We start from the raw sequence: 16,803 nt of genomic DNA on the forward strand, positions 1-16,803 counted from the left end.
GATGCAACAAATGTGTGTATAGATCTATGTAAATTGCGTGCACAAAAGAAACCAAAGATGCTCAGAAGCAAAATAAATATTTGCGCTACATCACTAACACAGGGCCTGATACAGTTTCCACTCCGGTACTTTAAAACATGTCCATCAAAAACCATATGCATCTAGACATTACACAATTTTTAGTTTGGGCTAGTAGGTGTCAGCCGCAACTATTGCATCGGAATACAGAGAGTGAGAAATGGCATATGAGGAGGAAAGCAAAGCTTGTAGGTATTGTTAGTTATTTGCCCACCCATTGACTTCCTATGGCCTTGCTAATCCCTATGGCCAATCCCATCAAATTCCTGCCCCTACCTGTCCAAAACACCTCCTCATGGGAACTCTTTGATTTTGTTTTATTTAAGCCTTACTATCAAACGTTGCACTCAAAAGTGCCTGCCAATGTTTATTCAAAGCACTCTTCTGAGCGTTAATGACTTTGCAGCTGTAAACATACAACTGGTGTAATAAAATGTCTTACCAGGCCTGCATTCAGCCACTAGATTTATAAGCACTCTGTATGTCCTTAACTGAAGTCCTGTTTAAAACAAGCATTGGCAAAGCCAAAATCTTGGACTTGTGCATAGGTTGTAATCCTTTGCCAGGCACTGCAATTAGATGGCATTTTGCACCTGTTACGAACAATGGGTAGATAATACTACTATGGCTGTGCCTTGCAAGTGCTTTTCCCATGCCTACACAAAAGAACAAACTGTTGGCATTGCCAACGCTTGTTTCTCTAGAGGGTGATTATCAATCGGTAATACAGCATCATGCGATCATCTTCTGCCCATAGTTTCTCCCTAATCTTACTGCTGCTACATTCCAGCATTAATTTATCCCTGAGTCTCTTGTCTAATTGTTGATTAAAATTACAGATCCTGGCCAATGTTCAAAGGGCTATGATGTTCTGCTATACATGTGCACAATTTGTAATGTTCTAGTATAGTGCTCACTTTTTTCTCATAGTGCTTGCACATTTTCTTCACTGACTTCTCATATTCATGTTGAGACATTCCTTACCAGGTGGATCTGAACTTGCCCTGATCTGCTGGTCCCAGACAAGAGCAAGGACTGTTTCCTGTCAACGCTGTAGTTCATGCCACACACAACGTTGACATTATGTTCAAAAGACTTGAACCATCTTTTCCATGGAATTGCCGGTTCTCCAACTTCGGCAGGAATGATGCAGGGGAGGGATGCTCTTCAACGCCATGTTGCCCGTGACCCTATGCCATTGTGCACTGTGCCCTGTGGGAGGCTGTGGTTTCTGTACTTTAAAGCTGCTCAAAACTGTGCACACTGTGTAGTATTAAGCTCCTTTCTTTAAATTGTCTCCAACAATGATTGTAGTATGGCAAGTTATCTCCCCATATAAGTCTCATATATATTATCAGTTATCCCATGGCAAAGTGCACTTCTCACTTCAATTCACTTAACTGTGCCCTTCAATCTGCAGGGATGAAGAAGATCAATCGTATACATTCATTATCGCCGGGCAATCTGATGGCTGCAGACCAACATGCTGTGTGTACTGCCCCTTTAATAACTCTCAGCCGTAAAGCACAATGCTGTGAGCAATTGCTTGACAACCAAATTACATGGTGTGTCACCAGAAACGGTTGGGTGGGTGCGCTGCCTGTCGTTCTCCATATCTGAAAGGGAGAGGGAGAAGTAAAATAAATTTGCTGTAGCATGTACCGTACAAAGGGCACTCTGCTCCTCCAACATTCCAGTGGCAGGTAGTTTCCTGAACACTCCATCCAATCTCCTGTTGTGCTCTTCCACATTGTCTGCATACACCAACATTTCATCCTGGAAGAACAACACACACTCATCACCATCAAAATTCTGTACATAATCTTCTGGAATGTGTAGGCCACTGGAAAAAGACTAAATGATATCCGTCGATAACGATCCAGCCCCTCAGGAGTTATAAATGCTGTTGAATGCTGCCAAATCCCTCGAGTCTTCATGCAGCTTACCTTGGTGGTATGCTCAGGTGAGATCTAATGTGAAGAACATTTTGGCCAGACCCATTGTCGATATTATCTCTTCAATGCTGGGGAAAGTGTGTCACTCTGGATTGACATTTATTGAGCTTTCTCATATCCATGCAAAGTCTCACTTTCCCGGAACTCTTCCTGACTACGACCAAAAGACACACACTCTCACGCATCAATGCTCTCTATAATTCCATGTTTCTCCAGCTTCTAAAGTTCCATTTTCACGTCATTTCTCACAGATACCAGAATGTTCCACAACTTTTGCACTACTGGCCTACAATTTAATTTGAGCCTGATTAAATGGACAGAACCTTGTAAACACACAAATCTGTCTTCAATTTCTTATTCCCGCATTTGTTTGAGAATACTCTGAGAATTTTCTACTGAAAATACTCCATCTTCCGTATTCAGATCCAGCTTGACCGCAAGTTTCTTTAGATAGGCCCAGCTCAACAATGGGGTTTTATCCCTTCTTTGATACTTTATTTTCACACTGGCATCTCTCATTTTAAATTACATAGTCACATGGACCCAACCCTTGAGGTCTACCTTCACTCATCGATAGGCCTTCAGATTTATTTCAAACTCATGCAGGTATTTGTAACCAAGCGTCCCCCAATGAGTCTCCGGCATAGGGTATACTTTGTCCCAGAGTCAATCATCCACATGACTGGCACCCCATTGATGGAAATTGAGGCTTTGGGACTGTTCAGATCATCTTCCTCATTCCCCAATGAAGATTTGCATTCATCCCATCCTTGTCGCCAATCTCTGATGTCTGCGATACAGCAGACACAGACGAAGAGGTACGATATAACAAATGCTTATTGAAATATAGTACAGGGGTAACAAGCTCTGCCTGCCTCCAGATTTCTCGGTCACTTCTCCAACTGCCATCCTCTCAGTTCCAGAAAGGAACCATTGGGCACACGTCACAGCTCTACACATACATTGAGCGATGAAAGAGAGCTTATCGAGAAAAAAGTCAACCTCTCCTAGAAAGCTTGGAATCGTGAGGCACCTTTGTTAATAGGGAATTATAAAGTAGTTAAACAAACAACTTAATAGATAAAATCTATTGGTTAAAAATTATGAAATATTTTGGGTACTCACCACTTTGATAGAATGTAAATTGGTCAATTTGTTTTTGTCTTAATGTTTTACAGCATTTTCTACTGCAAATAATTAGATGGGATATTGGTGGTCAGTTATATGGAAGGGGTGGTTAGGGATGGGAGTTGGTGGTGAGTTGCGGGGTGTTTTAAAGTAAACATTGCGACCAATACAAATTCGACCATGTTACTTGGTAGCAAAAAAACGGTTGTTTTTAAACAGATCCACATATTGAAAGATTCATAACAAATTCTTCACTCCAAATATTTTGGGGAATGTCAGAGGGGAGGAAACTGATTGAGCAAAGGTCAAGAGGAGCAGAAAAGCAGGCAGCACCAATCTTAGCTTCTTGATGCAGCATGTAAGACTGCCCAAAGGCCACTTCAAAGTACTAAATGAGAGGAAGTGTGAGCAGGAGGGCGTTGGAGCGGGTGTCTAAGAACATTTATGATTCTTTAAAGAGAAAGACAAGTTCAGAGGTGTTGATTCTTAATGGAAGTAGAAGGCAGATTTTAAGTGCCTGCTACACCAATTCATAACCTTAAAAGGGAATGATCCTACTTCCAGTACATTCTACGTAGGACCTCATTTACAGATGGTGGTGTATTGAAAAAAGTGGTATTAATGGCACATTGACCGCACCGCCCAAATCAGTTTAAAAATAGAACAAAATCATTTCGGCAATTACTGATTCCTATGGAGTCCTATGGACTTCAATATGGGGAATAACTGAAGGGTCTGTATGATTCTATATCATGTGGACCCTTCTTGTTTCCACACACGTACCACATTTGGTAACAATAGTTCCTCCATAGTTGCAAGATGGGTAAAAATAACTATGACATAATTTTCAAATAGTGTTTTTAGGATAAGCTGTATATGCCTATACCAAATGCCTTCAAACTGACACTTCGTCTTCCTTCTGTGAACTTCATTCCATAGCCTTTGCTTCATGACTCACGGTTGGCAACATTAACCCTGTTCTTAATGGCACTCTGCTGTTCATGTGTCAATGTTGAGGATGCATCCAAACACATCTTTTCTCCAGACAGGTGAACAGTCATGTTCAAGGCTATCGAGTCAATCCCCGAAGACCCCCTGTGGGCTAGGCGCTGAAGCAGGCTACGCGATTATGTCTATGGTGAAGGTGTACAGGGATATCCAGGGCCTCCACCCCATCTCTAGCCTTATATGTAAAGTAGGCAGCACAACTTCCTGGCCTGGCAACAAGGTAAAACAAGGTTTTCAAGGTTTGCAAACATGGTCCTCAGATCAGTGGAGAGAAACACACATGATTCGAAATGCACAACCTTTTGAGTGAGCAACGGGCAAACCTACATACCTGCAGTGGAGACAACAGTGGAGTGGTGGGAGGATGGAGAAGCTGAGCAGCAACATGGTGTTGTTAGGCAGTCAGTATAACAAGTCTGCCTGACTCCAAAATGGCACATCCACGGGTCATCTAACAGCTAGACCTGATCCTCTTCCTCCTGATATAGGCTACAATAGTGGAGAGACCATTCCTCTGCTCTAATCATACAGCAGATGGTGTTATCTTTCACTTTCACAAACAGAGATTTGGGGGTATATCTTTATCCTCTGCAGGTGCCTCTCTCTGGAACAGCCTCCCTGCCTCTCTCCGTCTTGAGCCAGAGAACCTTAAATTATGGAAACTCCTCAATACCTTGCTTTTCTCTTCCTCCTCCTTCTCACTAACTCCGCTCAGTTTTGGCTGACTGGTTGCCTATTTCACCTCCAGAACCTTACAGGTCCCAGGCCCCCCACCATTCTTTGCACTTGCCCCGGGCACTGCACTATGTTCAGCACTACTGCACGTTCTGCTGATGCTCTATGAGCGAGGCAACCTCTCTGCACTTAACCCAGTGCCCTGTTGAACTGAACCCGTTGGACTCTTACTCGCACCTCTGTCTGTACGCATGCATTAACTAAATGTACAAGGACTAGTAAGTTCATCTGTCCTGTCCCCCCCACCATTTTTCTGTCCCCCCTCCTTAGCTTGGTACTTCATGCACTTGCACCAGGAGAAAGGCCTAGTATGATAGTTTTTCTGTTTAGATCATTCAGAAACTTCAAGGCATAAGAATGATTACTGTATTCACTTGTTCTCTTCCCACCTTGAAGTTGTTAGAAGCACTCCACCTGTGCATAAGCGCTGTATAAATAAACAATTACAATTTCAAAAGATAACACCCTCTACTGTATGATTACAACAGAGGAATGGTTCCTTCACTTTCTCAGCCTATAACAGCCTGATGTGTGGGTGCCTGTATTAATGAGGTTGTTTCAAGCAGTGGTTTGCCTTAACAAGGTCCCTGAGTCATGACGCTGTGCAGAGATCGTACCCATATATAAAAAGAGTGGAAAAGAAAAAACGAGTAAACATAGACTGGTCTCCCTACTCAAAGCATCAGGGAAATGGTTTGCTACGGTAATATTACAACATCCCCAGGATTGGGTGACAGCAAGGGGTCATATTTTGCATCTTCAGGCTGGGTTCCGGAAAGGGGTAAGCACAATAGACCAGTGCTTTCGCCTGTCCATGATTTTGCAGAAGTATACATTACTGCATATACTTTGACAGTGTACCTAGGGTCAAGCTATGGCAGGTTTTGCTGCATAGGGGGGTGTCTTGCTAGCTGGTATCTATTATTGTCCGGCTTTACTGTTACAACACAGCAGCTGCGAGATGGGGCCTGTCAAGAGAGACCACTGGTCAGTTCCCCATAGACAGAGGCATGCAGCAAGGCTGTGTCCTTGCCCCACTTCTGTTTTGTCTATATATAAATGAGAGCATCCATAGTCTGATGGCGGAATGTGGAAAGGTGAACTTAGATTCACAGAAAATTGGTGCTGACAGTTATCTGGCCCCATTTTTCGCAGCTGATTCAATTTTTTTATCCACGTCACCTAAGGGGATCAAGCTGGTCAGGATTGTTTCATTTGTAAGTGCTCACAATTAGGAATAACCCTCATTAGAAATAAGAGCAAGGTGATGGTGTTAGGCCAAAAAGGTCAAATGCCAGGATGCTGAAATTGGAAGTAGAGGGGATGGCCTTCGAACACGCCCCGTACTATGACTATCTTGGGGTACGGTTCTCTGATACTAGGTCATGGGCAGGTCAGTCTAGTAGGTCGCAGTCTATTCTAGAGAAGAATAGTGGTGGCCTCAGGAAGTTTTTTGTATGTCAATGTGAGCAAGCTGTTTTAACGGCTATTGACTTCTACAAGATCCAGGGTTACGATCAGTAGATTTGTATGGAGCTTAAATATGGGGTCAATTTAATGGTTCAAAGCTGGGTGTGATTGAGCACAAATTACCGAAAAAAAACTTAGGTTACCATGTAGTTCACCATGTGACCCAATACTTTTGGAATGTGGACTCGAATCCATAACCCACCAACTGGCCTGGAAACCGGTCTACTACTGGGTGAGACTTTGGGGCTCACCGAGGTTAGGAAAGGTCCAAGAAGCTCTTTCTGACTTGCTGAGCCATCCTGGAGGTCGATCTCTACAATGGCCTAGCCACCGAAAACAACATCTAGGCTTGGCGGGTCTAGATGAAATATGGAAGAGCCCACAGAAAATGTTGTGCAATGCAAAAAAGTGATGTCAAGCGGTTTGCTAAATGGGAGAATCCGGAAAGCCTCCTACGCCTGTGCTTGAGATTGAAATCAGGGCTGGACTCGGGAGGATAGCTCAGGGGCAACACGCTCGCCTTGGAAGCAAGACGATGCAGAGCAACACAGGTGTTATCCCCGGGTTAGCGCTTAGAAACCTCCGGATATTAAGCGTGTTATAAAAAAACAATCATGGACCAGATCATGGACTATCTCTCCACAAAATCCATTTTGGGACGGGAGAGATATCTAGATCTAATAACTCCATCCTATGCGTGTACCATATTTATTAAATTCAGGGTTGGCACCCTCCAGATAACTGGCTGGAGGGATGATATGATATGCTATGGCATTTATAACGTGCCTATGCACAAGTGCTTCAACTCTGACAACTCTGAAATTTGCCCGGCCTGTGGCATGGCCCCCGAATCTGTTGTGCACTTCTTGCTCTTCTGTGAATGTTATAACAAATTGTGGAGAATGTTCATGATCCCATTATTTAGGAAAAACCTTGCCTTATGCCGATCGACTGAAATTTTAAATTATGTTTATTTTGTTGCCAAATGTATTTATCAAGATTGGCTCTGCAGGTAACTCTTGTCTGTCTGTTAACCAATGTTTATGTACTATGCAATCAACTGGATTTTATGGTGTGATTATGTGAATTTTAATTCCATTTTTGTCCTGGATTCAAGTTGTGAGATTTGTGCAGTGATGTTTTAAAACGTTTGTATGCCAATGGCAAAATTGACAAATAGAGAATTCTTGACTTGACTCGAAATATTATGCTGATAGTGTCTGGGGCAAAGAATGGTATCTATGGTAGTTATAAAACGAGCTCTGGAATGTATTAGAAGTTACACTGCTGGGAAATTAAGAGAATATATTTATAAACACTGGTCACAGTCAGTGTATGATGTTCCTAAGCAACCATGACTCTCTTGCAAAATCACTAAAATAACTGATGACAAACAGCACTGTTCTTGTGCATATCAATTGAAAGCCAGCTGGGCTTAGACTATGCTTGGAACATATGTGGCACACCATTAAAGAGGGGGGGGGGCAAAGTCACTTGCCTGGGTTGTGGCTTAAGGGGTGGCATCCATGAAAGATAATCAAAGCACCTTTGGAATAGAGACATTTCATGTTTTTATTCCAAACGTGAAGAAACATGTCTGATTTGAGTGCTACATACAAGGCTCTCATTGTGAGCGTAGCAGTAACAGTAAAACAAGTGGTATTGCAATTACCACATTGTTTAACTGGCCACCTCATTAAAGTAGAAAACAGCATGTGGTGTTGAGAGGAATTGGGCCTCATTAGGAGTTTGGAGGTAACCATGGCGCTAATAGCGCCATGGCTGCCTCCAAACCCTTACCGACTCCGCCCTGGTGAATGGAGCTATTACCGCCCCATTCCAAGGTTGGCGGGGCGGTAATTCCCCATTCACCAGGGCCCTTCCTCATTCCCATTTGAGCCCCCATAGGGCTCAATGGGAATGGGGAAGGCGCTAATAACGGTACTGCAAATTGCGGTACCGTTATTAGCTCTAAGGTCCCGTTGCGGGTCCTGTCCTTAACGCCTGGTAAAACCAGGCGTTAAGGGAGGACCCGCAAAGGGAACTCGTAGTAGGGCGGTAAGGTATTACCGGTACCAGTGCCCTTACCGGTACCGGTAATCCCTTACCGCCCAGGTCGTAATGTTGCCCATTGCCTTCTGGCAACGACGCAAAATCCTGGCGGTTTTTAATTTTTACTAATACATGAAATGACGCAGGTAATTCCATCTCCAAAAGGGTAAAATGTTCACCAGATTCACCTTTTCGTCAACTCCATGCCAGAAGGATAATGTACATGTCCCCTGCTGCATCAGTAGCCTGGTTCGCAGTGCCTGCTCTACATGTGGTACAGTGCTGGTTCAAAGGTTACAGGATGCCCACTCGCCAGCCGCAGCGACATCCCTATACGATGATCCTAAGTAACCCATGCTGGTGGCAGGGTAAATTCTGAATAAAGCTATGTCTGAGTTTGGGCATAGTGCATGGTACTACTGTGATCATGGTCGCCATATCCCATGATATTACTCATGTGTCAGTTCCTGTGAGTCAATTCTGCTGTGGAAGGTGATGTGTTTTATGGCCAGTCAGGTGGAGACTGCTAACTGGCAGGACAGGAAACTGGGGGACCAGGCCTCTTTAATCTCTTTGTGAGGGCAGGTAACACCCTCTGCCAGAAACAGCCACAGTGCAGTCATCTGTCCTGGGCCCGGGCATCAAAGGAACACACCAGGAGGAACCTTTTAGACTTGGCTCCAGTATTCTGTTGTTAGCTCATCTAGGAATGACAAAGACAACTGACAGGCTGTCTGGCCATTTCTACTAGCCACCATCAGAAAGGCTGGCGGGGCCAACAAGGCCCCCATAACTCCACTACACATGATTGGGCCGCCTTTAGAGAAGATAGGTATGGACATTGTGGGTCTTTTGGATTCCCAAACCTCCTCAGGAAACCGGTACATCTTGGTTATGGTAAATCACACCACCACGTACCCCGAGCCTGTACCTTTGAGGAGCATCAAAGCCCCATGGTTGCAAAGGCCCTCATTGGTATATTCTCTCATGTTGGACTCCCTAAAGAATCTAAGAATGGTGTCTGGGTTCGGATGTCTCAGACGTCTGGAAGGACCTGAAGTGAATAAATTACACATAGTTTGCGTGTAAGTTAGACAATTTCATTGCATAGATCATTTGCACTTAGTTCTGTGATAGATTTTACATTTCCTTGTACAAAACGTCTTAAAATCATCAAAGGGATTTTCATAAAAAAGATGTTTTATTTCCACAGACATAGGGCCTCGTTATGAATCCAGCGGTAACCCTGCCAGTGCTATCGGCGGGTTGCTGTGGGACTCATCCAACGTTACTGGCACCTGACTTCCCGCTGCTACTGGGAGATACCAAGTCCGTCGGCCCGGGAAGTCAGGTGCCAGTAAAATGTATGTCCCCATTCCCATAGAGTCCCATAAGACTCTATGGGAGTGGGGATACAGAAGCACCGGCACCATTCCTAACGGTGCCAGTGCTTCTGTGACCAGTCTGCCTACTGTAGCCGCTGCGCCCGGCAGTGTCAGACCTGTCGGGCACAGCAGCTCCAGCAGCAGACTCAAAGTTTGCCAATCTGGAAACAAGGGTGCCGGTGAGCTTACCGGCACCCTTGTTTCCAGACCAGCAAACTTATAATGAGGCCCACAGGCTTTCTTAGGATGTCCAATGCATTCCGGCTGAGGGACCATCTTCAAGGACCAATTTATGCCTATGATGTCTTTATTTCTGTGCGTGCTTCGCCATGTTTTGTCACACTATAGTGTGGTCTGTTTTTATATTGTCTGTTTCCTAGACCTACATTGTTAGGGGAGACCTGATGGCTCAAGGTATTTTCTTGCAGCGTTGTGCTTTGCCTTTGTGTCCTTTTGTCTTCTCTTTCGTGCCTATCTGGGGCACGAAGATTCCCTGACAAAGTCATTTCCAACAGGGGATCAAACTTCATATCGTCGTATATAAAGGCGATGTGGGATGAATATGATGTAACCTAAAAGTTCTCCACAGCCTTTCACCCACACACCATGGAGGTTGTTGAGCGGTACAATAAGACCTTATGGGCATGATAGGCAATCGGAATGACCTCTGGGGAGAAAGTGGGATAGTCTCCTAGCATACCTCCTGTTCTCCTACCATGAGATGCCCCAGAATGGTGTTAGATTTAGTGCCTTTGAGCTCCTTTTTTGCCATACCATTAAGGGTTCGCAAAGTCTGGTCCAGGAAGGATGGCAGGGCAATCCCTAAACTCCTTCCCATGAAATGGTGGACTGCGTGTTTTGCCTCCGATCCAAGATTGCCAAGTACAGATCACGAAGAACCTGAAGGCAAGCCAGCAGCTCATGAAGCACTGGCATGATCAGAAGTCCACCATGACACAGTACACACCAGGCCAGATGGTCTGGATCATGGAAACCATCAAGTCCAGTGCCTTGCATAATAAGTAGACTGGGCCTGATATGGTGCTACAGAAGATCAGTGAGGTGAACTACCTCATTGACACTACAGCCTTGCGACAGGCGCATCGTGTCTTCCATGTTAACCGGCTAATAACCCCATTACAGCTGGGATACGTTAGTGATGGCTCTGATCACGGATGACTAAACCGAGGAGGAGACGGATGCCCTCCCCGACTTGTTACACACCGATCCCACTGATGGATCCTAGAGGGAGTTCATATCTCCCCACACCTCACCTAACAGCAATTGCAGGACCACCAGCAGCTGCTTGATCTGTTTGCAGGCCTGTTCTCTCTGACTCTCGGGAAGTTTGATGGTGTTTCCATGATATCGACACCGGGTACAGTAAACTGGTGAAGAGTGTTATTCACTAATGTCTCACATCAAAGATACCATCAAGGAGGAAGTCTCTAATATCTTGGCCTTGGGGGTTATCAAGCCTTCTGACAACCCTTAGGCTAGCCCTTGGTTCTGATCCCTTAAAAAGCCAGTAGTAGGAAAACCTAGGTCAGCTTTTGCTTGTATTACTGGCAGCTTAACTCTGTCACAAAGACAGATAAACACCCATTCCTTCGGGCAGATGAACTGATTGACCGGTTAGGTGTTGCCAAGTTCAAGAGTACCTTTGACATCACGACAGGGTACTGGCAAGTCAGTCGGACCAAGCAAGCAAAAGAGAGGCCCATTTTTGCCTCCCTGGAAGGGCATTATAAATTCATAGTTATGCTGTTCGGATTAAAGAATGCCCCTGCCACCTTTCAGAAGGTGGTGAACCAGGACCCAATGGGGCTGGAAATCTTCAGTCTTTCCTACCTAGATGACGTTGCAGTATTCAGCAACACCTGGGAAAACCATCTATCCCATCTTGAACAGGTGCATTAAGCCATGCGGAAGGCTGGCTTGACTATCCAGGCATCTGAATGGCAGATAGCGCTGGGCACTGTGACTTATTTAGGACACCAAGTAGGTGGCAGTAAGAAACAAACTCTCCATGCCAAAGTCTAGGCGGTCATGGGTTTGGCACTCTCACCACTCAGACTCAAGTGAGGGTCTTCCTAGGCCTCATGGGTTATTACCAGCCTTTTATTTAGGGTATGGGACCCTTGCTCTCACCCTAAATGATGTGACATCAAAGAAACTGCTGAAGAAGATCACCTGGACCCCTGCCTGCCAGTAATCCTTCCAGAGCTTGTAGGATGGCCTGTGCCAGGCCGCAGTTTTAAAGATCTTGGATTTTGAGCAAGAGTTTCTCATTCAGACAAATTCTTGCGAATTTGGCATTGATACAGTATTAGCACAACAGAGTAAAACAGCCTTGTGTGTACCTAAGTAGGATCTTGACCAAGCAAATGAAATGTGGTCCACCATTGAGAAGGAGGCATTTCTGGTGATTTGGGCAGAATGCAGGTTGAAATCCAACATTTCCTAGTCTCACTTCTCTGTCCAAACAGACCACCGACCTCTTGGGTGGCGTATGGCAGTGGGGAGAGAACTTCAAGTTCCTGTGTTGGACCATATCCCTCCAGGAATTGGACATGGACATACAACACAAACCTGGGTCACATCATTGCAATGCAGATGGCCTCAAGAAGTACTTTTTCCAGGAGGATCAGCCAAACCCTTAGAAGGGTGTCTCAACCTTTTTGGCTGGGGACATGTGAGGAATTGCCAGCTGTCGAGTATGCAGAGCCCTGCCTTTTTTGATTTGTATTAATACATGAAATGATTCAGGTAATTCCATCTCCAAAAGGGTAATCTGCTAACCGTATTCCTCTTTTTGTCAACTTCATGCCAAATGCATAGTCTACTCTGATCTGTAGCACCTGCTCTACTCATGGCACAGATCCAGTTCAAAAGTGACCAGATACCCACTCGACAGCGGCAGCGACTGCCAAGACTCTGCAGCACAAGGGCATCATTCAGATATGTCCCCCTGTTCCAAAACTATTATGATCCTAAGTAACAGATTCCGGTGGCATGGTAAACTCTAAATAAAGCTATGCAGAGATTCCTCTCGGATCCTCTCATGACACAAAGATTCACCTTAGAAGAACTCACTAGAATTCCTTTGGGAAAGTTGTACTTTCCCAAGCCCTCAGCCTAGTGTGAAGAAAGAGCCGTCCAAGGCAGCAGGAAGATGTGCCCCTACCCACTCCCAGGGCCCATCCAGAATGACCTTTGTTGTGGACCGGAACCTACAACTATGCACCGGATTCTCCTAAGGCTAGGAGAGCAGACACTGAAGGGAACCATCATGTCCTAGAGTCTTCCTGAGTAGCCTCACAGCAGCCAGAGGGCCAGACCAGCCAAAGCTCCCTGTACTACCACACAGAGTGGGTAACTCTGTGTTCACTGCACCGAATGCAAACTATTGCTTGTGCTTCAATCCAGCTCGATGCTGCATCATGCTCTAACTAAGCTCATCGCCTGCTAGGCCTGAATCGACTGCTCAATGCAGGAATCCAACCCGAATCACTGGTGAGTCACACGCCGACTCTGAGCAGGGGTTGCAAGCATGGCTCTGCCCAGCTAGCCTTGAATGGTCGCCTCACTGACCTGAACATCGATGCCCCCAAGATCACTACTTCGATGACCGTCTCCTGCTGACTTGCACCACTGGAGTGTCAATAATCGAATCCTCCCAGAAGCTGAAGCCCAACTCGGCCTGGGCCAACTGCAAAGAGATCCTAGGACTGCCCCGACCTGCATCACTGAGAGCCTCACTTCAACCACACAGTGTGAATGCATTTATCCCTACTCGATGCGTCCTTGTTGCTTGCGACTATAAGATCCAATGTGCCTCAACTGTGCTTGACCCACTTGCATCAACGTTCAACACCGGGTCTGACTCTGTCAACCCACCAAGAACTGAATCAAGGTACTGTTGATGCCAAACGGCCCCCTTAGTCCTCTTCGGCCCTAGGGACTGGTTAGCTCATGATCCCACCTGTTTTCAAACAACATTTCATTTTTGTAGCTAGTAACTTACCTACCACCACTGGAACCATGCTCAGAGTACTACTTTCCTCAGTCTGTTGCATCTTCTCTGTCTTTCCTTCAGGGTGGGTTGTTGTAATTGCAGATGATGTGTTCAATTAAAGTATACATATGTATTTAGAACCTTGATTGGACATTCCCTTTATTTTGGACTGTGATCCTATGTTGTTTGGGTCACTACTGGTTAATCTTCACACCCCAATTGAGAGCATAGTCTTCCCTCATCCCACGTTACCACAAGTGCATCTCTTAACTGTCCCTGTTTTACCTTTATGATTGCGTTGGGTTGGGGCATGTAGAAGTGTGAGGTTTGGTTGAGCCAGTTTACGTCTAATCATCCTTGTACTGATGGGAGCAGAATCCAATTGGTCACAAGTTTTACTGTATGCAGAAACTGAATCTCACATCCCACACACTCTTTGGTTCTCAACCAGTTCCCGATGCACTCTCAACCTCTGCCGGCCTCTACATTTTCCTCTGCAGCACAGAGACTTACATCAAGTGCTTAAGCAATCTTTTTTTCTATCATTACAACCCCTCATGTACTATGCCACTGGATTGCTCCCACATTTCCTTTCCTCCACCCCATCCTCCCAGACAAAGGGGCAGGTCTTCAGGAACAAGAAGTAACAGCATAAACTCAAAGATGCAATACTGCACATCACACACTACCGTACTGGCTTATCTGCATCACCCCCCACAATCCTGCACGCACGCACACACACATATCGTATCGGGTGGATTTCTTTCTCCTTAGGGGAGGAAGAGGTGTTTTTTAGAGATTGGAGTCTTCACAATAATTGGTGATATTGAGAATGTTGGTTCGCGGGGTTGCATTTACAGTAAATAACGGTGGCGGGATGTCATTGTGTGAAACTATTGGCTTCTTGTCAGGTGTGGCCCCGGGTACATGTTCTTTAATGAAGAAATGTCCAGAGATTATTGGTGTCCGATTATCCCATTCCTTACTTTCTCTGGCCAACTGGGCCCCCCTCTTTCCGGTCGCTGTTTGATCCCGCTGCTCCAGGTCTGGAATGGGCTCCTGGTACCTGATTACTATACTGCTGTTATTGAAATGGAGATGACAAAGTGTTTGTGGTGTTACACAAATGCTCCGGAGTATACCTGACATACATTGCATTTTCAGGCCTCCTGCTCCGTCCTGGCAATTTCACGTTTGTCCCTGCAAGTCTGGTTTGTATGCCAGGTTTCTGACCGCCATGCTGTCTGACTTGTGTATTTTTTGTGGTGGTCAGTACGCTGTACACAACAAAGCTGCTCATTACTATTGCTAGCTGCATTGCGTCGTTATGGTCAAATGAGGTCATGGCCGCATTGAGTCACCACATGGCAACTGATGTGGTCCATTTTACCATCAGCTTGTATTAGATAACATAGAGGTGTTGCTACACTGTGCTTGTCAATCTGTTATACTTTGCCACGCGTGTTTGGGCCTTTTAGCTTTAGCTCCATACACTTCACCCCTATCTAATCATTTGTTCATATGCTAGTGTTAGCAGCAGCTTAAGGTGTGCATCTGTATGTCAGGGCTGTGCAACCTTTCACTCTCCAGATCTTTTGGTTACAGCACCAATCAGACCCGGCCAGTAGTGAATGGCGAGGGATCATGTGATTTGAAGCCCTAAACATCTGGCGAGCCCCAGGTTGCATACCCCTGTCTGTGTGCTATATTCATTTGGGAACGGGAGAGCAGAGGGTTGTTCGGCATCCCTTACTGGTGGAGAAGGGATATCATCACACTTCTATTGGCCATCTGCTGGACCTACAATGGCACCTTCTTGCCTGCTGTAAAGACTAACGTATCTGCACTTCTGCCCTATATATGGCTGGGACAGAGGCATAGAGCACCCCAGCCAAGGTTCTCCATATAGTAGCTATGGATGAGCAACCAAGACAATCTCTCAGGGGGTGATGCAGGCTGGTTCTTAAGTCCTCAAGCCTGCACAAAGGAATGTCCACACCAGGTCTGGTCTTTGCATCAGGCAGCCCAGACGGCTGACTGACGTCAGTCAGACTCTAGGGGGCGCTGCCACAGCAGTCCACATTGCTAGAACACACGTGTATTCTACCACTGTCACTGCTGCAGGCTGCAGCCTCGGCCCTCAGGCAGGGCAGTGCTAGAATACACGTGGAACACGTTAATTTCCTAACATTATAAAAGTGAATGTGCCTGTTTCATTTTTATAATGTTAGGAAACAAACGTGTTACACGTGTATTCTGCGGCCTCGGCCAGGGCAGTTTCTAGTCCATTTGGTGCCCAGGGTCGAAACACTAGGAATGGACGCCCCCCCGCACCCCATCTCATGCGCCACTCCCACCGCACCCCGCGCACCACTGCCGCCGCACACCGCACACCACTCCCACCGCACCCTGCGCACCACTCCCACTGCACCGTGCGCGCCATTCCCAAACTACACCGTTAAGGAACTCCTACCCAAAGTCAAACAGTCCATCACCCAGGGAATGAATTGCCATTTCCAACGGTGGGCCACTTTTTCACTGGTGCCCAAGACTATTTTATGCACCAGTCCACTTAGGCTTCAGATAATGAGGACTGGGCACACCAACCAAGAGACCATGAATATGGCACAGGATGCAGTATATACAACCAACAAAGAACACAAGATGCTGAAGGGGGTTTGGAGGCACCCTAAGCCAAAAGGGCAATGACAAGGAGACACCTGAACCCAATAAACTATCACTTTAACATTCTTTGAATGGGAATCAAGGGTTATGCTTTGATACAGTAAAGTCTTGACTGTTGTAAGGATACATGGACCAGGATTATTTATTTATTCATGAAATGTTTGTCGTGTACCTGCATATTTATTTATTTATGCAATGTGTGTCGGATACAGGTATCCGACAAATATTGCATAAATAAATAAATTATCCATCTCCATGTACCCGACAAACATTGCATAAATAAATATAT

This window comes from Ambystoma mexicanum, chromosome 5q (genome assembly GCF_040938575.1).
Source record: "Ambystoma mexicanum isolate Mex_15411 chromosome 5q, UKY_AmexF1_1, whole genome shotgun sequence".
NCBI classification, from domain to species: Eukaryota; Metazoa; Chordata; class Amphibia; order Caudata; family Ambystomatidae; genus Ambystoma; species Ambystoma mexicanum.